The sequence below is a fragment of the Neomonachus schauinslandi genome, chromosome 6 (assembly GCF_002201575.2).
Source record: "Neomonachus schauinslandi chromosome 6, ASM220157v2, whole genome shotgun sequence".
NCBI classification, from domain to species: domain Eukaryota; kingdom Metazoa; phylum Chordata; class Mammalia; order Carnivora; family Phocidae; genus Neomonachus; species Neomonachus schauinslandi.
The window spans coordinates 96,880,620-96,902,411 of record NC_058408.1 but is presented as its reverse complement, the minus strand read 5'-3'; the positions used below and the strand labels follow the sequence as shown (position 1 = coordinate 96,902,411).

At 36.3% G+C, this 21,792-nt stretch overlaps 1 protein-coding gene across 1 annotated transcript in view; it reads left to right on the top strand.

The window, feature by feature from the left end:
• The first annotated feature begins 4,193 nt into the window (after positions 1–4,193).
• Positions 4,194–21,792, top strand: part of CTNNA3 (catenin alpha 3) — a 1,723,003-nt gene continuing 1,705,404 nt past the window's right edge. Inside the window, exon 1 of the mRNA XM_021700133.1 lies at positions 4,194–4,281. The gene's annotated coding sequence lies outside the window, so the exon portion shown is untranslated. The remainder of the gene's footprint in view (positions 4,282–21,792) is intronic.

The window sequence follows — 21,792 nt, the reverse complement described above, 5'->3', positions numbered from 1 at the left end:
CTTATGTGGGAACAAGACACTAGAGGTTTCTATTTTTTACTTACTGCCATTCTTTTGCTTTTAGTTCAGTATTCTGTCCTTTCACCATCCCGTATCTAATCCTCTAATAAACATAGATCAGTTATTAATTGTGTTAGTGTATCTTTTTTTTTTTAAGATTTATTTGACAGAGAGAGACACAGCGAGAGAGGGAACACAAGCAGGGGGAGTGGGAGAGGGAGAAGCAGGCTCCCCGCAGAGCAGGGAGCCCGATGCGGGACTCGATCCCAGGACCCTGGGATCATGACCTGAGCCGAAGGCAGACGCTTAACGACTGAGCCACCCAGGCGCCCCTGTGTTACTGTATCTTTCATTTTCTCTATTAAGCATTTGTTAAAACTTTGGAAGCAAATCTTAAGCTATTTCATTTTATAATATGTTTCCTTATTACCTAATTATAAATTATTATCATGGATATCTACAAGGGAAGATTACTTCCCTTGGTGAAATGGGTTCAATTGCTAAATAAAAATGTGTGGACTTAATGACTCTTCATCCATTTTTAAATCAGATAGGCAATTTGTTTGCTACCTCTCAGCAGCCTTCTAAAATTCAATGGCATTTTTGCCTTGGAAAAGTAGAATTCCACAAAGAGAAAAGTATCTTTCCACATAGTAACAGTGACTAATTGGTGAATTACTTAGCACTGTACGTAGCACTCCATTAAATTATATGGGTAATTTTTATAAGCAATTCTTTTTCATAGCTACTTTCTAGGTCTCATTTCACAACATGGGAAAAACAGGGTAAAAGGGATCAACATAGACATGGGCAAGCAGAGTGAAGTGGAGCTTGAATTTGAACCCAGTTTTCTTGTGTTTCTGTCTGTTCTTTTCATTTCTCTCCTCTTCCTATTCCTAGTGGGTACTTGTTTTGCAAAGTACTATCCTTGGCTGCTTTATCTTCCTCTGCTCTGAACCTTGGAAGAGCTCATGTAGTCTCATGGTTTAGAGCGTAACATGGATGCATAGTTACCGTATCTCTATTTCTAGGCTTGATTTTTCTCCTGAGCCTCAGGATTCTGCGTGTCAGTTGCCCATGGGACATAACCCATTTGCACATGCCTCTCAGACCTCAAACTCATCATACCTAATGTATGTCAGAGTCAGAGCTTGCTCATTGGTGTGAATATTATTTCTTATGAGCCCACTGCTGTAGTTTAGGGAAACAGTAAGTAGTTTTCAATATAAAATAAAGTATATTAAAAAAAACCCCACAAAAAATAAAATTAAATATAAATGTATATTGAAAATTCAAATAGAACATAAAATGTATGGAGGCATTTTTGTTAAAAGTAAGAAGGATTATTTTAAAGAGTGTCTATTCCCCTCACCCCATGCATTGTTGTTTAAAAATTTTTTTTAGCCACAAATAAAATTGAGACTAACAAGGCCTTTAGACGTAGGTTCTTAAGGCACCTGGGGAAACCAAAAATTCCTGAATGAAACATACTTCAGAAGAGGCTGTGTCAGGAACCAAACTCACAGTTGGAAAGTAAAGTGGAATTAAGTAGTTAGATGAAAACAAAAAAGTTATCTGTATATTCTAAAATTGGATGTTTTTAGATTTTTTGGATGGTTGGCAAAAAGGATGAGCAAATTACTTGCAAAATTGACTTTTCAGTTTTCTTATGGAGGCATATCTTATAAGTTAATTTGAGAAATAATTCTAAGTATCTCTTTTATATTATAGGGGATGTATCAGTTCAGAAAATTAAAGAAACAAAATTTCCTGAAAGAATCTGTAGCAATTGAAGAGATGTTATACTTTATTTCCAAGTGTAAAAGATGATTTTTACATGGCTACTATTAGTTATTATATGAGGAAAGAAACTGCCACATCCAGTTATTAAAAATAATTTTATAGAGTGAGGAACTCAACACTTGCTTTAAGTATCAGAAATGTAATTTTCTTCTAAAGGACAAGAAGCTATAATTTCCTATTTTGAATCACAATTGAGGAAGAGAATGATTATTTCTTTTCTCTTTGGAAAATTTAATACTTGAGTGTAAAGGATGTGTCATTAGTGGTAAGTCTGGGAGTGTGAAAAGAGAGATCACTCTTTGGGCCTTTAGATCTGTTTTATTTTTGCCAAGTTAACTTAGTAAACTTAATGTTTGTGATAATAGCTTCAGAGAAGCATAGGAAATTTTTATCTTCAGTCAAGATAAATTTGTGGTAGTTAATAATTTTGGCTATTTAGATGGTAAAATCTTTATTTTCAGAGTAAATCAGGCAAATCAATGTTCATGCTTTTCCAAATTGAAGTTGTAAAATAAGGAATTTGTAGCTTGTATGAGGACTTTGTTAGTCATAACATTGTATGCTCGTGAGAAATATAATAATGCTGTGAAAACAGGAACCCTACCTTCTAAAATTAGCCTGTAGCTCCTAATATATAATGGACAAATAGCAAATAGCAAGCAAAGCATTTAGAAAATATTAAACAGTTTACAAATGTATATGTAATTTTGAAGAGAAATTATTTTGTATTGTAGTTTTATTTTCTTTGGCATTTGTTTTGGATTTTCTAATGGGACTTGGAATCTTTATGCGGGGTTTTTGTTTCTTTGTTTGCTTTTTTTCCCCCCAGAAAAATCTAGGGCTGTGGAAAGTCACTGATCATTGAACCAAATTCTGTTACTTCTTAGCCTTTCTTTCACTACCATGAGGATGTATCTGATTGAGCTGATAGACGAAGAAATAATGGTAGACTTTGTCACAGATAAGTATTAAACATTAATATGGGCTATAAGAAAGTCAAATTTATATGGGCAAAATAAAATGGGACGTTTCTAAACACATTTAATAAGGAAGGTTGAGATGGTGTGTCCCAGTTTATAGTTTAAGTATAAAAATAAATGTCATTGGATGTGATACATTGGGCTTTCAAAAGAATCAAATGATACCCTCTGCTGGCTAAATTAGGGATTGCGTTTAAAAATGAGTAGCCTCTTTTTTTTTTTTTTTTTTTAAATAGGGCTGATTGCTATAAAAAAGGATTGAGCAGTGAAGAATATTGTGAAATAATATAGGAAAAATTATATATGTGAGGACTGAAGCCAGTGTATCACTTAAATATTTTCTGAAGTGAAACTAATATGGAAATATCCATAATTGAAATTTCCTAATCTTTTGATATACTTCTTAAAAAAGATTTATTTGAGAGAGAGAAAAAGAGAGAGAGAGAGAACGAGCAGGGGGAGGGGCAGAAGGAGAAGGAGGGAGAAGCAGACTCCTCCCTGGGCGGGGAGCCTGAAACAGGGCTCATCCCAGGACCCTGGGATGATGACCTGAGCAGAAGGCAGAGGCTTAATTGACTGAGCCACCCAGGCACTCCTTTTGATCTATTTTTTAACCATAGAAGTAGGCCTTAGGGAAGGAAAAAAGCAGGGGGTAAACTACATGGCTCTCCTACCCCTATTTCTGGTAGCAACTGTGATATTTAATTTACTTTCATCAGTTAAATTACTTTTGTAAGAGCGATTGGCATTTAAATATCTAGAGGTGAGATAAGAACTACTTTTCTCCAGGTACCCTGACTTAATTTCTGTTTAAAATAATTGGAATATTCTTTTTTTTTAAAGATTTTACTTATTTGACAGAGAGAGGTACAGTGAGAGAGGGAACACAAGCAGGGGGAGTGGGAGAGGGAGAAGCAGACTTCCCGCCGAGCAGGGAGCCCGATGCGGGGCTCGATCCCAGGACCCTGGGATCATGACCTGAGCCGAAGGCAGACGCTTAACGACTGAGCCACCCAGGCGCCCCTAATTGGAATATTCTTAAGTAATTTAGAAGTTTTGTAAGTTCAGGGAGGTCTCATATAGCATGCCTGTTTCACATTTTTCTTTCAATGTTTTAAATTCTTAAAGCTACTTTGGAATTTACAATGTTTGGGGAATATAATGCACACAGAAGTTATGTCTAAAAGCTTATACTGGACAATATATCATTATTTCATTGCAAATTTGAAAAATATAATTTTAAGTCTGATTCTGCTGTTTGATGTCACTCTTCATAGGAATATTGCTTTAAGAGCACCCATCCCCCCTTTCTGCTTGAGCCACTGTGTCCTGTCAGTCATCCTGAAATACACTAGGGTGCTTGTCAGGCTGTTTGCTTACAGATGCATCATAAGCCAAATTGTGGGCCGTAATAGTGGCACTGAATTTCTAAGTACAAGAAATTGCTTAGACAATTGACTTAGTATCTGTATATGGGCAATACTCTGTCCTGCAGTAGGTGAGTGAAGTGTCAAACTTTTTAAGATCAAATTTTGCTGTGTAACGCAAATCCTATAATTATAGACTATCTGTTGCTTGGTTAGATAACTTTGGGGGAAATAAATAAAAGGACATTATTTCTATAAAATGGGATGAATAGAAGCTACTATGCTGTGCATTTATTACTTTTATAACTAATTTTTCTTTTAAGGACGCTAAACTCTAAACGACTTTATGAAAGCTCCAATTTTATAAATGTCTACTTTTTCGACAGATTAGCCGGCATTTCAGATCTAGATAAAAATGTGATTCTCTTACACATTTTTTTCTTTCACAACAACTCAGGCAGGCTCAATTGAGCAGAGGCTCAATTCTGCTATTTGGAGTGTTTATTAGTGATTTTTAAAATAGTGCTAAAATAAATGCTCATGTGCCAATGCCCAAGCTATAGTAGTGTTACATCAGAGCATTTAAAAATTCCTGTTGTGTAACTGAGCCATTACTATTTGAGGAACCATATATGCAAGGAACTGGAAACTTTACATTCTTCACACATTAAAGCTGTGTAGCAAGCAGTGTCTTTATTTGTGCAAACAATTTAATTTCTGTCATGGGCCTCTAAACTTAAATTGTGCATAGATGCTTTTCCTTTATTTTTTTTTATGCAGCCTTAAATATCTTCAAACAAAGCATTGATAAAAGCAAAAAAAGAAGGAACTTGGATTTCAATAGTTCCGTGTTCAGTACAGTAGAAGATTAGTTAACAGGCAGCAAGGAGTTAAAGTTTTAAGGCTTTGTCTGATGTAAACAAGAAGAGATTGCTTTTGCAGATACATGGAATGATTATTTGTTTATTCCTTCTTCTAGAAAGGATTTAAGGTGACTTACAAGGCTATAGGAAACTCAAAATAGTACAAATTAAAAGTGGAGTGAAAGAAGAAAGGAAAACAAGCATGAGAATATAAAACAGGAATGAGGCAAAAAAGTGCAGCAGTTTTGACTATGGTTTTATGACACTAGTGTATTACAGATGGATGGGAGAGAAAATTCAAGGGTTACGGAAATCTTTCGCAGATAGTTCATGCAAACCAGCTGTCTTCCTTACTGCAGGTGGCAGTTCGGAGTGAGGAGAGTATGTTGGACAGTGGATATTAAATACAATTTAAATGTCACTTGTGTTTTGGTGGGAAAAAAGTGGAGAACTGCTGCCCTTTTAACCCCCACACTGATTTATGTGGGCTTGAATGGTTCCAAGTTTTCTAGGAGCAGAAAAAGATTCCGTCTATCACTCAATTCAGAAGAAAGATTTAAGAGGTTTAGTTTTTTAGAAACAACAAGAATTTATCTAAATAAGGTAAAATATTTGCATATTAAAACAGACATGATCAAGCCAATGTTTAAAGTAAAATATATTTGGCAATTTTGTGTGAATCTATGAATCTTGTCCTAGTATTTTTTTTTAATAGATTGTTTTAAATGAGATTAGCTACTTTCATTCCTTTCAACTCTTTCATTTTAGTGATAAATTTAGCTTGAATTTCAACTTATGTTAGGTCAGAATTAACTGGATCAATCTAACTGGGAAATAAGTTGCTGATTAGGAGGAGGGAGTTCAGAGACAGGATTTTTTAATGTTCTTTGATCTTTAAATACTCAAAATACAATACTGTGTTGGAGACTCTGGGCTCCGTACTGCACACCATACTAAACCCAGCTTGTGTAAGTGAATAAGCTTGCAAACTCATTGCTTTCGCCCAGGAGTATTGAAAAAGAACAAAAGTGTCACAGTTAAAATTTTGCTAAGTATCTTTACTGATATCTTCAGAAATCAAATTAACATGTTGAGTCACGGACAATCAATGGGCTCCCTTTTTAAAAATTCTGTTGTTAAAAACAAGATCAATAAGAAATGGTATTTTTTTTAAAGGGCAGTGAAAAAACAAAGAAAATACTCAAAGCTTTTGTTTTCATAGCTTTGTACTGTAAACACATATGCAGGTTGAGTTAGAGTTCTTTCAAGAAAAGATTATGAGTCATACACATAACACATCAGGTACACAGAATGACATTGAGGATAAACTGCACAACAAACAGGCTTGCAAGCTGCAAAGCAGATTTTATTAGGAAGTTAAATAGGGCTGGGATGCCTGGGTGGCTCAGTTGGTTAAGCGTCTGACTCTTGGTTTTGGCTCAGGTCATGATAACAGGGTTATGAAATCGAACCCCGTGTCAGGTTCTGCACTCAGCGTAGAGTCTGCTTGAGATTCTCCCTCCCTCTGCCTCTCCCTCTTGTGTTCTCTCTTTCTCTCTCTTAAATAAATAAATAAATAGGGGCGCCTGGGTGGCTCAGTCATTAAGTGTCTGCCTTTGATTCAGGTCATGATCCCAGGGTGCTGGGATCGAGCCCCACATTGGGCTCCCTGCTCTGCGGGAAGCCTGCTTCTCCCTCTCCCACTCCCCCTGCTTGTGTTCCTGCTCTCGCTATCTCTCTGTTAAATAAATAAAATAATAAAAAAAAGAAAAATAAATAAAAAGTGTTTTAAAAACAGGAAGTTAAATAGGATCAAGGCATCAAATAAACTGAATGATGTACGAGAGAGGTCAAGAATGTCCTGTAAGTGTTAATCATACAACTTACTTTGTATGATTCTTTCATTTAGCATAATGCCTTTGAGAGATATTCATGTTGTTGCCTTTATCAGTAGTTTACTTTTTTCTTGCATGAAGTGTGATGGTATGATTGTATTATAAAATTGCTTATTCATTTGTTGATGGAATTTGAGTTTTCAGGTTTTTGACTATTAGAATAAGGCCAACATGAACATTTGCTTATAGGTCTCTATCTGGACATATGCTTTCATTTCTCTTGGGTAAATATCTAAGGAGTGAAATTGCTAGGTCATATGGTGGGTGTACGTTTAACTTGGTAGGAAACTACCAGTTTTTGTTTTCACTAGCAATGTGTGAGTTTTCCAGTTGCTTCTGATCTTTGCTAGCTTGGGTATTGGTAGTCTTTTTAATTTTAGTCGTTCTACTAGGTGTGTAGTAGTATATATTGTGGCTTTAATTTGCATTTCTCTAGTGACGAATGATGTTGAGCATTTTTCATGTGCTTAATTACCATCTATATATCTTCTTCGGTGAAGTGTCTTTTCAAATGTTTTGTCCATTTTAAACAATTGAATTGTTTTTCATGTAATTATTGATTTCTAAGGATTCTTTATATTTTCTGGATACAAGATCTTTATCATATATGGGTTTTAAAAATACTGTGACCCAGTCTGTGTCTTGCCTTATCATTTTCTTAACATGGTCTTCCAAAGAGCAAAAGTTTTAAATTTTGTTGAAGTTCAGTTTATCAATATATTCTTTTATGATTCATGCTTTTGGTTGTTGTATCTAAGAAACTTTTGCCTAACCCAAGGTTACAAAGGTTTTCTCCTATGTTTTCTTTAGGAAGTTTGATAGCTTTGTCTTATCCCTAGCTTTATGATCTATTTCTTTTTTTTTTTTTTAAGATTTTATTTATTTGACATAGAGCACAAGCAGAGGGAGAGAGAGAGAGAAGCAGGCTCCCTGCTGAGCAAGGAGCCCGATGTGGGACTCGATCCCAGGACCCTGGGATTATGACCCAGGCCGAAGGCAGCTGCTTAACTGACTGAGCCACCCAGGTGTCCCTTTATGATCTATTTCAAGTAAATTTTTGCATATGCTGTGAGGAAAGGGTTGAAGTTCATGTTTTATATATGACGTCCAATTGTTTCAGCACCATTTGTTGAAAAAACTGACTTTTCTCCAATGAGCTACCTTGGCACTTTTGTTGAAAATAAATTGTCCATGTTAATATTATGTCTAATATATGAGGATTTAAGAAAACATAATCATATTATCGTGCCCAATAAAATTAACAGTAACTCTTTAACATTATCAAATAGACTATCTGTCCAATTTTAACTATTTAAAAAATGTCTTTTTATAGTTGTATTTTGGAATCAGAATTCAGGATTGACATATTTTGTGTGCTTGTTAATAATGCATATCTTTTAATTTGTAACCGTTTTCCCTCTTTTCCACATCATCTATGAGTTGAAGAAACCAAGTCATTTTGTCTTACAGTATTTCTCACATTCTGGATTTGGGTGATTGCAGCCTTGTGATGTCACTTAACACATTCCTCCTCCCAGTAAAGTGGTAGTTAGATCTACACAAGGCTCTATTAGATTTAGTTTTAACTCTTTTGGCAAGAATACCGTATAGATGATGTGATGTACTTCCCATTGTGTCACATCAGGAAGCATAGCGTCTGGATTTGGTCACTTTTAGTGATGTTAAGTTTGATCAGTGTATTCAGGCTCTGTAAGCCTGATTCTCAAAGTTCCCTATTAATTATTCACCTAATGATTTTAGCTTTTATTGATGATCATTTTCTAGATCTGTTATCTTTTAAGGGGTTGTAAATGGTGATTTTAGTATTTTGTAATTCTTCATTAGTTTTACTGGTTGGGATTATTCTATAAAGAATTATAGAATATTCCTCTAGAGTATAGTTCATGCCAGAAAATCGGGAAAATACTTCATTATTTCTCATTCTTTATCAATTTTCAGAAAAATAGGATTATGTCCTAGCAACTTTGAAAGGTGACAAGTGAGTTTTTGTTTTTTGAACTAATTTTTATATATGTTTTATTGTATTGCAATCTTTATTCTTTTGATGCTCAAATTTCCCATTTTTGGTCAGTGAGAACCCCTTTAACTTGGTCCTGAGCCTCTTGACAAATCCAAGTGGTTTTTGTGTTCTAGCATAAGATGTTTTAGGCTGATTTTATAAATTTCCTGCTCCAGATCTTCAACCAGCCTTTCCATTGAGAAGCCTCGGTCCTTTTAGTAGAAAATAGTATTTAAGGAACACAATCTATGCACTGGGTTACTATTGTCGCTCCCATGTCCTTTTTATTTTTGTGAACAGAGCTAGGAAATATTTTTTAGGAAGAGAAAAATATATAATAAGATCATACTGATAATTCTAATTCAGTATAAGATCACAGGATTTTCATGTAAATTTTCTGATTTAATATTTATATCTATTTTTTCTTATGCTAGAAATCTTATTTCCTAATAGCATGAATATAATTATTTACTTTATCATAATGTGTGTGTATACCTATGTATGTAAGTTTATATGTGTATGTATGTGTGCATATATATATAAGAATTTATAAGACTATATTACATGTATTTAATAAGGGTACTAAATGTAGTTTAAGATGACTTTGCCATTCTTCTTCTCCTAGAGGATATCCCTTCAGGGATTAGAGTAAAAATACTGTGTTTTGAAGTCACTTGAAATTAATTGCTGCAATGAATTACTTTGGGAATGTATTAGTTTTTATTTTTGGAGTGGATATCTAGAAGTGAGGTTGCTATACATACCACCTCCCTTCTGGTAACCATGTTTGTTCTCTGTAGTTAAGAGTTTGTTTCTTGGTTTGTCTCTCTCTCTTTTTTTTCCTTTGCTCATTTGTTTTGTTTCTTGAGTGGAATCATATAGTATTTGTCTTTCTTTGACTGACTTATTTTACTTAGCATTATACTCTCTAGCTCCATCCATGTTGTTGCAAATGCCAAGATTTTATTCATTCTTATGGCTAAATAATATTCCAATGTGTGTAAGGGTGTGTGTGTGTGTGTGTGTGTGTACACCTTCTTTATCCATTCATCTATTGATGGACAGTTGGCCTGTTTCCATAATTTGACTATTGTAAATAATGCTGCAGTAAACATGGGGGTACATGTATGCTTTTGAATTAGTTGGGTAAAATGAAGTTTTTGGTAAATACCCAGTAGTGAGATTACTGGATGGTAGAGTAGTTCTATTTTCAACTTTTTGAGGAACCTCTATACTGTTTTCCATAGTGGCTCCACCAGTTTGCATTTCCACCAACAGTGCATGAGGGTTCCCTTTTCTCCACATCCTTGCCAACACTTGTTGTTTCTTGTGTTTTTGATTTTAATCATTTTGACAGGTGTGAGGTGACATCTTATGTGGTCTTGATTTGCAGTCCCTGATGATGATGATGTTGAACATTTTTTCATGTATCTGTTGTAAATCTGTAAGTCTTCTTTGGAGAAATGTCTATTTGTGTCTTCTGCCCATTTTTAAATTGGATTATTTGTTTTTTGTGTATTGAGTTGTATCAGTTCTTTATCTATTTTGGATACTAACCCTTTATTGGATATGTAATTTGCAAACATCTTCTCACATTTCATAGGTTGCGTTTTAGTTTTGTTGATTGTTTCCTTCACAGTGCAGAAGCTTTTTATTTTGAGGTAGTCCCAGTAGTTTATTTTTGCTTTTGTTTCCTGTGCCTTAGGAAATATATCTAGAAAAATGTTGCTATGGTCAATGTCAGAGGAATTACTGCCTGTGCTCTTTTCAAGGATTTTTATGGTTTCAGGTCTCACATTTAGGTCTTTAGTCCATTTTGAGTTTATTTTTGTGTATGGTGTAAAAAAGTGGTCCAGTTACATTCCTTTGCATGTGCTGTCCAGTTTTCCCAACACCAGTTGTTGAAGAGACTTTTTCCCATTGGATATTCTTTCCTGCTTTGTTGAAGATTAATTGACCATATAATTGTGGGTTTATTCTGGATTTTCTGTTCTGTTCCATTGATCTATGTGTCTATTTTTGTGCCAGTACCATACTGTTTTGATGACTACAGTTTTGTAGTATAACTTGAAGCCTGGAATTGTGATACCTCCAGTTTTGTTTTTCTTTCTCAAGATTGCTTTGGCTATTTGAGGTCTTTTGTGGCTCTATACAAATTTTCAGATTGTTGCTCTAGTTCTGTGAAAAATGCCAGTGGTATTTTGATAGGGATTGCATTAAATGTGTAGATTGCTTTGGGTGGTATAGACATTTTAACAATATTTATTCTTCCAATCCAACTGCATGGAATGTCTTTACATTTCTTTGTGTCATCTCGAATTTCTTTCATCAGCATTTCATCAGTGTTTTATAGTTTTCAAAGTACAGGTCTTTCACCTCTTTTTCACTTAAGTTTATTCCTAGGTATTTTACTGTTTTTGGTGTAATTGTAAATGAGGTGGTTTTCTTAATTTCTCTTTCTGCTGCTTCATTATTTTCATATAGGAATGCAATAGATTTCTATACATTGATTCCGTAGCTGCGACTTTAGTGAATCATTTATCAGTTCTAGTAGTTTTATGGTGGAGTCTTTTGGGTTTTCTTTATAGAGTATCATGTCATCTGCAAAGAGTGAAAGTTTACTTCTTCCTTACTGATTTGGATGCCTTTTATTTCTTTTTGTTGGCTGATTGCTGAGGCTCAGACTTCCAGTACTATGTTAAATAGTGATGGTGAGAGTGGACATCCCTGTCTTGTTCCTGACCATAGAGGAAAACCTTTCAGGTTTTCCCCATCAAGCATGATGTTCGTGGTGGGTTTTTCATAGATAGCCTTTATTATCTTGAGGTATGTTTCCTGTAGATCTATTTTGTTGAGGGTTTTTGTCATGAATGGATGTTGTACTTTGTCAGATGCTTTTTCTGCATCTATTGAAATGATCATATGGTTCTTATCCTTTCTTTTATTAATGTGGTGTATCACATTGATTGACTTGTGAATATTGAACCACCTTGCATCCCAGGAATAAATCCCACTTGATTGTAATGTATGATTTTTTAAAATATTGTTGGATTTGTTTTGCTGGTATTTTGTTGAGGATTTTTGCATCTATGTTCATCAGAGATATCAGCCTGTAGTTCTCTCTCTCTCTCTCTCTCTCTCTTTTTTTTTTTTTGTGGTGTCTTTATCTGGTTTTGATATAGCCTTATAGAATGAATTTGGAAGTTTTCCTTCATTTTCTATTTTTTTTTAGAATAGTTTGAGAAGAATAGGTATTAACTCTTCTTTAAATGATTGGTGGATTTCACCTGTGAAAGGATCTGGTCCTGGTTGTTTGTTGGAAGTGTTTTGATTACCAATTCAATTTTGTTACTGTTAATTGGTCTGTTCATATTTTCTATTTCTTCCTGCTTCAGTTTGGTAGGTTTTATGTTTCTAGGAATTTATCCATTTCTTCTAGGTTGTCCAGTTCATTGGCATATAATTTTGCATAATATTCTGTTACAATTGTTTGTATTTCTGTGGTTGGTTTTTATTTCTCCTCTTTGATTTGTGCTTTGTTTATTAGAGTCCCCCCCCCCCTTTTTTTTAAGCCTGGCTAGCAGTTATCAATTTTGTTGAATTTTTTTTAAAGATTTTATTTATTTATTTGACACAGAGAGAGATAGTGAGAGCAGGAACACAAGCAGGGGGAGTGGGAGAGGGAGAAGCAAGCTTCCTGCCGAGAAGGGAGCCCGATGTGGGGCTCGATCCCAGGACCCTGGGATCATGTCCTGAATCAAAGGTAGACGCTTAATGACTGAGCCACCCAGGTGCCCCAATTTTGTTGATTGTGAAAAGAAGCAGCTCCTGGTTTCTTTGATCTGATCATTTTTTTTTTTTAGTTTCTATATCATTTATTTCTACTCTAATCTTTATTATTTCCTAACTTCTGCTGGTTTTTGGTTTTGTTTGTTCTTTTCTAGTCCCTTTGGGTGTAAGGGTTAGGTTGTTTATTTGAGATTTTTCGTATTTCTTGAAGTAGGTCTGTATTGCTATAAACTTCCCTCTTAGAATGTTTTTGCTGCATCCTAAAGATTTTGGACCATTGTGTTTTCATTTTCATTTGTTTCCATGTACTTTTTAATTTCTTCTTTGATTTCCTGGCTGACCCATTCATTGCTTAGTAGCATGTTATTTAACCTCCATATATTTGTGGTCTTTCCATATTTTTTCTTATGGTTGATTTCTAGTTTCATAGCATTGTGGTCAGAAAAGATGCGTGGTATGACTTGATCTTTTTGAATTGGTTGAGACTTGTTTTATGGGCCTAATATGTGATCCATTCTGGAGAATGTTCCATGTGCAATTGAAAAGAATGTGTTTTCTACTGTTTTAGGATGGAATGTTCTGAATATATCTGTCAAATAGATCTGGTCCAGTGTGTCATTCAAAGCCATTGTTCCCTTGTTGATTTTTTGTTTGGATGATCTGTCCATTGATTTAAGTGGGGTGTAAAGTGCCCTACTATTGTTATATTAATATCGATTATTTCCTTTGTTATTGTTTTATATATTTGGGTGCTTCCATGTTGGATGCATAAATATTTACAATTGCTGTATCTTCTTGTTGGATTGTCCCCTTTGTTATTATATAGTGTCCTTTCTTCTTTGTCTCTTGTTACAGTCTTTGTTTTAAAGTCTATTTTGTCTGATGTAAGTATTACTGCCCTGGCTTTCTTTTGACATCCATTTGCATGGTAAATATTTCTCCATCCCCTCACTTTCAATGGTTGGACAGCTACCATTCTTGTGTTTTTGTAGTCTCAAATTGGGTCTTTACAAGGATATCCCCCTTTGATCCTATATCTATCCATGCCCTACATCTTAGTACTCTAATCAAAGGATGCATGGACAGGAATTTCAGGGTTGAGGCACTTTTAGGGAAAATTATTTATCACTGAGATGTGTATAGGCTTTCACCCTCCTTTTTTTTTTTAATTTGGTCAAGATTTCACTATATTTCTTTCTTTGTAATTTGGGGTGATGACAGGTTTCCTTGAGTATAGTGGTTCTAACTTTAATTTTTTTTTGTCTTCTATTAGTTTTGATGGAAGGAAGTGATATAAACATGCATTTACTCTACCATATAGTATAAGAAATCTCAGGAGATGGTAGGATGATGATGATGATTCTCTTAGAGATCTTGTAGGGTACAGAGATAAGGCAGCATTGCTTACTTCTGTCATGACTCTGTGTGTGTGTGTGTGTGTGTGTGTGTGTGTGTGTGTGTGTGTAGATGTAAAGAGGATTGTTTGAGTTGAAGTTGGAATGATGAACAAGTATTTGTCAAGTGGCTGTTGGGGAGGTGCACTCTAGGCAGAGGGAGTGGAGAGAATAAAAGTTTAGGGGCATAAAATAGTATGGTCCATTTAGAGAATTTCAAATTCTTTAGAATGGATGGAGTACAGGGAAGAGGAGGATCAAAGAGAGGGAGAAAGCTAGAGATATAGGACAGACCAAACTGCCTCAAGTGGCAGTGGAACCTGAATTTTATTGTGTCAAAATGGAGAATCATTGAGAGTTTCGAGCAGGGGTTTAGTGTAACATTATCTTATTTTATATTAGAGAGATGACTTAGGGAATAATTTGAAGGAAAAACTAGAAGGGAGACCAGTTAGGGTATCATTACAGAGTCTAAATAAGTCTGAGCTGAGGGTCTGAACTGATAAAGTAGCAATGGGGATGGAGAGGACATGGACAATACAAGAGGAGTTAAGGGGATGGAAGCAATATGAACTTCTCTGCTAATCTGATATGAAGAGAGAGGCAGAGTGAAAGAAAATATTCTAAGATGATGTTCATGGTGCTGGTTGGGTGCCCAGCTGTATGGTGAAGTCATTAATCTAGATGAGAACTGAAGATGGTGGCAACAGATTTTGGGGAAATGTCATGAGTTCAATATTGAGATGCCTATGAGATGGCCCAGTGATCAATGGATTTGGGAGCTCTGAAGCTCAGGTGAGAGATCTGGACTGTAGAATCTGAGGTTCTAAGTTGAACTGAAACTCTAGAATGAGATTACTCAGAGAAAACAATGTAATGTGAGCAATGAATAGGATGTAAGGGTTGAACCTTAAGGTAAGACTCTTCCTTAACAGGAGGTAGTACATAAGCCGGAGCCAGCAACAGATATTGGGAAAGAATGCCAGGAGGGTAGAAGGTGGTGTTTTGAAGCCAGAGGAGAAAGTCTTTTATGTCTTACAGAGAGAATACTGAGCATATGGGAGAAATAGTTGAATAGGGTTAATAGATATATAGGCAGAGTTCCTGGAGAAAAAATTTAAAAGTAGTGATAAATTAGTGAACTTGGATGGTTAAGTTGAAAGATTCTGGCACAGACTTTTAAAACTCTGTTAAAGGAATTTGGAAAAAAGGAGGCAGGGAAGGAGCTGAAGTTTTTTTTTTTAAAGATTTTATTTATTTTTTTGACAGAGATACATAGTGAGAGAGGGAACACAAGCAGGGGGAGTGGGAGAGGGAGAGAGAGAAGCAGGCTTTCTGTTGAGCAGGGAGCCCAACGTGGGGCTCGATCCCAGGACACTGGGATCATGACCTGAGCCGAAGGCAGATGCTTAATGACTGAGTCACCCAGGTGCCCCAGGAGCTGAAGTTTTTAAAACAGTTATATGCTGTTGGTTTTCCCTAGTGTATTAATAGATACATAGAAAAATGAATATAGTGTTTTCAAAGACTTTGGTCTCATTTTCTTTATTCTGATAAGCAGGCTTTTATTTATTTCTGGCTAATAAGAGAATAAAGAAGAAATGGGGGGGCGCCTGGGTGGCTCAGTTGGTTAAGCGACTGCCTTTGGCTCAGGTCATGATCCCGGAGTCCTGGGATCGAGTCCCACATCGGGCTCCCGGCTCGGTGGGGAGCCTGCTTCTCCCTCTGACCCTATCCCCTCTCATGCTGTTTCTCTCTCTCTCTCTCAAATAAATAAATAAATAAAATCTTAAAAAAAAAAAAAGAAATGGGAATTTTTTTAGCTTCAAATTGTGGTTGACAAGAATTTTACTTTTTTCACCATTCTCTTTTTGTTCTCTGCCTTTCAAAAATAACATACCTTAGAAGAATTCATATATATTTGAGCTGTCTTATAATATGGAGTAGAACTGACCCACAGACCCACTGGACCTACAGCAACAAAAGCCACTCTCACTTTCAAGGTGTATATGAAGGGCATGTTACTTCTGCCCTGTTTGCTCAAACTTGATGCCTTATAGCTGAAGGTTATTCTTGTTCAGAGTGATTCAATGAAATCTCCTCCGAGGTCTCACATATTAGATTATCTTCTTAGGTTTCAGTTGGACTAATTTAGTTCTTTGGCTTTTTAAATAATATATAGGTAACCTTCATGCTGCGCTTGTATGAGATGGGAGCTCATAGTGTTTCAGTTCTGTTATAATTTTTATATGGTACAAAAAGTCCTTAAGTTGAAAGGATTTGCTATATAGAATAACCATGGGGCATTTCTGTCCTTTCTCCTTAGCTGCAATTTTGTAAAGTGTGCCATTGTGAAATATAGGGTGAGCTTTTAGTGTGAACTGGCATTTTATAAAATAACACGAAACGTGTGTTATCAGGAGAGGGGTAATGAGGTCTTCATGTAAAATTTATATACAGTGTTACTTTTCAGTTAAATCAGAAATTGAATTATAACTTTTTGCTTTTTTTTTATTTTGGAGGGAGATTAAACTTGACCAGCCATTCATGGTAAGAAGGACATAGTATACGACCTACATATAAGTAGAATGTTATTTTCCTTTGTTTTTCTTTATATTAGTTAAGGCAGTCTTTTGGCTTTTTAAAACCATTTTTGCAGTTCTCTGAGTACAGGGAAAAAAAACCATTTTTGCAGCCCTCATCTACGTTGTATGTGCAGGGAAATTTTATTTTGGTTACGATGGCTAGAGTAAGCACTTGGTTCCATTTAATTTAATTTTGCTTAAGTGTTCTCATAAAGAATCCACAAAACTCACAATTTTGGGGGGGCAAGCACTCAATTTGATCATTTTTCAAAGAGCATCAATAAGATTACTATCCAGAGGTTTATTAAAGAGAACTTCAGATGCTTAAAGTTTGAATTACAACATGCTAAAGATACTTACTTTTTATTACAAAATATAAATTGTTTTGTTCTGTTGAAACCCAGAGTTCTCAGAAGCTAAGGAAATAAAAAGTGCAGACTCTTGAGCATCCTGAATGTAGTACATTTAAGAATTGTAGACCTAACCCTGGAGCATACCTTTTATGCACCACTCTGGAATTGATTTCAAAGGGCCCATGATCCTTTATAAGGTTGTTGTACATTAGGATTTTTTTCTAGGGTATTTAGGCATGTTGCTTTTCTAATTAATGCACATGTAAGAAATATGCCTTAGAATTTGAAGGTAAGAGATCCAATAAAATGAGGCACCAGAGGGAAGCTTTATTTTAAACTCTTTTATTATGGGAACAAAGTGTAAAAGCATTCTTGAATAATAATTAAAGCTTTGTAAATAAAAGAAATATGTTTATCCCAAATGTAGACAGGTAGACTTTGCTATCCTACTGAAAAGGGGATAAAATAATATCAACTAATATTTGTTGAGCCCTTGCTAGGTGTCAGAGATATTGGCTAAGTAACGGCTTTTATACGAATTTTCTTTAATCTTCAAGATCCCTTTGAGGGGTACTCTTATTATTCTCATTTTACAGACAAGGAAACTGATATTTAGGGAGATTCAGTAACTTGTCTAAAGTCACCAATGAGCAGGGAACAGAACCTAGATTCTCACCTAGGCAGTCTAGCTTCAAAGCCAGTGCTCTTAATTACTGAGATCCAATATTGAGGACATGCAGGAGAATTTAAGAAATCTTGTAGCAGGAGCACATGGGTGGCTCAGTTGGTTGAGCATCCAACTCTTGACGTCACATCTTGATCTCAGGGTTGTGAGTTTGAGCCCCGCATTGGGCTGCACACTGGACATGGAGCCTAATTAAAAAACAAACAAACATCTCCTAGCAGACAGGGGAGGGCAGCAGGATGTCTCACACTGGCTTCTGCATTTGGCCTGCTGAGAGGCTAAGTGAGGCTGAAACCTAGCCCTCCTTCTGCTGGGCAAGCTGTGGGCCTTCCTGCTAACACCTCCAGGGCCGTGTCTACCGAGAGGGTGGTACCTTTTTCTAATTCATTTGTCGGAAGAGGATATTTTTCTATTTATTTTCTATATATTTTTCAAAGGCAAATCTTAATTCTGTCTTCCTCTTCTGAGTACCACCCCACGTATATTTCCCTGCATTCCCAACAGCCCTTTGACTCTGACCTGCCTCTTCCTAGTCAGCTTGTTCCCTTGATGGTTGCATTCTATCCACCTTTGTGTTGATAACTCTAAAATTTATATTTTCATCCCAGATTTCTCTCCCAAATTTTGCTCTAGTATTTTTAACTGCCTACGTAACATCTTCACTTGAATGTGTAACATGTAACATGTAAACATCAAATTTATCATGTCTCAAACTGGACTCTTTATTTTCCTGTTCTTCGTGCAGCTGTGCCCACCGCAGTTAAATGGCAACTCCATCCAGTCTCCGAGTTGCTGCAGACTGGAAAACTTAAAGCTATCTTGAATTCTCTTTTTCCTATGTCCAGTCTGTTGGGAATTCCTGTGGGCTCAACTGACAAAATATATCTACAATCTGATGACTTTTGTCTACCTCTACTGGCACCATCCAGGTCTAAGTTACTACAGGCGCCTCCCAACGGTGTCCCTGCATCTGCTCTTGCCCCTCATACTTCATTTTATTGGTTAGAGTGATCTTTCCAAAATATAAACCAGATCATGTTTCTCTAGTGCTCAAACCCCTGGTGTATTTTCCATGTGGTTCGACATGATCTATAGCCACTCACCTTCAACCCCATTACCTTTCTGATCTCTCTTTTACTATGCTCTTTGTAACTCTTTTTTTTTTTTTTTTTAAGATTTTATTTATTTATTTGACAGAGAGAGACACAGCGGAGAGGGAACACAAGCAGGGGGAGTGGGAGAGGGAGAAGCAGGCTTCCCGCGGAGCAGGAAGCCCGATGAGGGGTTCGATCTCAGGACCCTGGGATCACGACCTGAGCTGGACGCAGACGCTTAACCGACTGAGCCACCCAGGCGACCCTCTTTGTAACTCATTCTACCCCACTTACATTGGCCTCCTTGCTGTTCTGCTAATATGCCAACACTCTCCTGCCTCAAGTTTTTGCTATTATCTCTGCCTGGAGTGCTCTGCTTCCAGCTATCTGCTTGGCTAATTTCCTCACCATATCAAATCTGCTCAAATGTCCTCAGTAAAGCTAATCTTGATCTTATTTAATACTTCAGTCTGCTCCCAATGTCTCTTCCACTGAATCCTGCTTACTCTGTTATACTTTTTCTTTTTCTTTTCATAGTATATGTCATTTTCTAATGGTGCTAACAATTTTCTTTTTACTATATTTATTGTTTATGGTCTCCCTCTACCCTCTGACTGGTGTAAAGTAGAAACTCAGTAAATATAAGTTGAATGAATGAATGATGCCCTATGGTCTAGGGGTGCCTCTGATCTCACACCATTGCTGTTATAGCTGATGAAAAGGCTAGGTAGAAGAGCTTATACTTACTATTGATCTCCAAATAAATGTGTGGAAAGTATTTGTAAAGTGTAGGAAGAACATCTGAAAAGAAAGAAACCCAACTATTTCTCCATCATATATGTTAGGCAATTGCTTGATTTTATTGACTCTCTGACAAACCTGAGATCCTTTTGTTTACCAAGTGAGTAAAGATGTGTGTACTTCTTTCTTGGTGGGCCAGATAAGCCAGAAATGATGACATTGGAACCATGGGGGTAGGATAGGGGTGGGGAGGGAGGTGGGCTTGGAAAACAGGTGTGTATAGAGATTAGTGGAAATTTTTTATTATAGTTGTCCTCTTTCCATTTTATTTCACTCTAACCAAGATAGTTGTATAAAATCAACTGTGATAATATTGTGCAGCAAATCCCATGTCCCCCTTTCCTTTTCTTTATTTAAACTTGTGTGTGTGTGTGTGTGTGTGTGTATTCTTTTTTGTCACTTACATTTGGTTCTAATCCTTCACATTATTCCTAATTACATTTTGTTAACCTTTGAAAGGGGGGCATGCTGATTAGGGAAAATGAAGCTTACAGAGTTTTGCTATCCACTCAAGATAAATTTTTTTTTAAAGATTTTATTTATTTATATGAGAGAGAGCAAGAGAGAGAGCATGAGCAGGGGGAGGGGCAGAGGGAGAGGGAGATCATGACCTGAACCGAAGGCAGATGCTTAACTGACTGAGCCAACTAGGCACCCCTCAAGATAAATTTCTAATGACAAAATAAATGCTCTTTTATGACATTATTTCAGGAGTAGGAAACCTTTCACTAGTTGCTCACTATTTTTTTCTGATATTTTGGAAGTGTAGAGTATTAGATAAGATTAATATTTGTGATGATGGTTGCGGTTGGCACCTTGTAAAAAATTTCTTCTTTGTATTTCACTAAATAGAGTTTCACTAAATGAGATCTCATGAAGTCTAAAGATATTTTTGGTAGGAGACTGACTTGTTGACATAATCAAAGCACTTTAAACTTGAGGAAAAGAAACCCATTTGCAGATAAAACCATCAAAGTGGTGTATGTGTGTGTGTATGTGTTAGTGTATGACAATAATTAGGGCATAGAAAAACCATGTTAATAGATAACTATGCATTGTAATTATCCAGAGAAAATCACATGGGAAAAGGTCAATAATTAATAAATAATGATAAATATAGGTACCTAAAAAGATACAAATTAAATACAATATCATAGATAGCAATAAATCCTGAACTGAATGTTTCTGTTGTGTTTTTTTTTTTTTTAAAGATTTTTTATTTATTCATTTGAGAGAGAGAGAATGAGAGAGAGAGCACATGAGAGGGGGGAGGGTCAGAGGGAGAAGCAGACTCCCTGCCGAGCAGGGAGCCCGATGCGGGACTCGATCCAGGGACTCCGGGATCATGACCTGAGCCGAAGGCAGCCGCTTAACCAACTGAGCCACCCAGGCGCCCCTGTTGTGTTTTTTTTAATATTTAAGATTTTATTTATTTTTTCATGAATGTAATGTTGAATGTTCACAAATTATTTTATTTATTTTATTTTAATTTTTTTAAAGATTTTATTCATTTGAGACACAGAGATACAGAGAGAGAGAGAGCATGAGAAGGGGGAGAGACAGCAGGAGAGGGAGAAGCAGGCTCCCTGCTGAGCCAGGAGCCTGATGTGGGGCTCGATCCCAGAACCCTGGGACCATGACCTGAGCCAAAGGCAGACGCTTAACCATCTGAGCCACCTAGGCGCCCCATAAATAATTTTAATAAAGGTAGAAAAATATACATATGGTGAATATATACTCTTGCATGGAAACCCATAAACTTAAGAAAATAGTAATAGAACATTTGGATGAGGGAGAAAAAGAGGAAAAGAGAAGTGGTATTGTTGCAGAAGCTTATTATGTGAAGAATTTTCCTGCTACATATAAAAAAAAACTGTTACAGTAACATAGTGAGATGATACATTTTGAAAATTTCAAGAAGTCCTCTCTTAAAAGTGGAATAACTGATGATTTTTTTTTTTTTTTTACCCTACCTCAGGGTTAAATGCATTTTAGAAGATTGAGGAAACAATGAAAGAAGCAGGGGCGCCTGGGTGGCTCAGTCATTAAGTGTCTGCCTTCGGCTCGGGTCATGATCCCAGAGTCCTGGGATTGAGCCCCACAGCAGGCTTCTGGCTCCCTGCTGGGCGGGAAGCCTGCTTCTCCCTCTCACCCCCCCCCCCC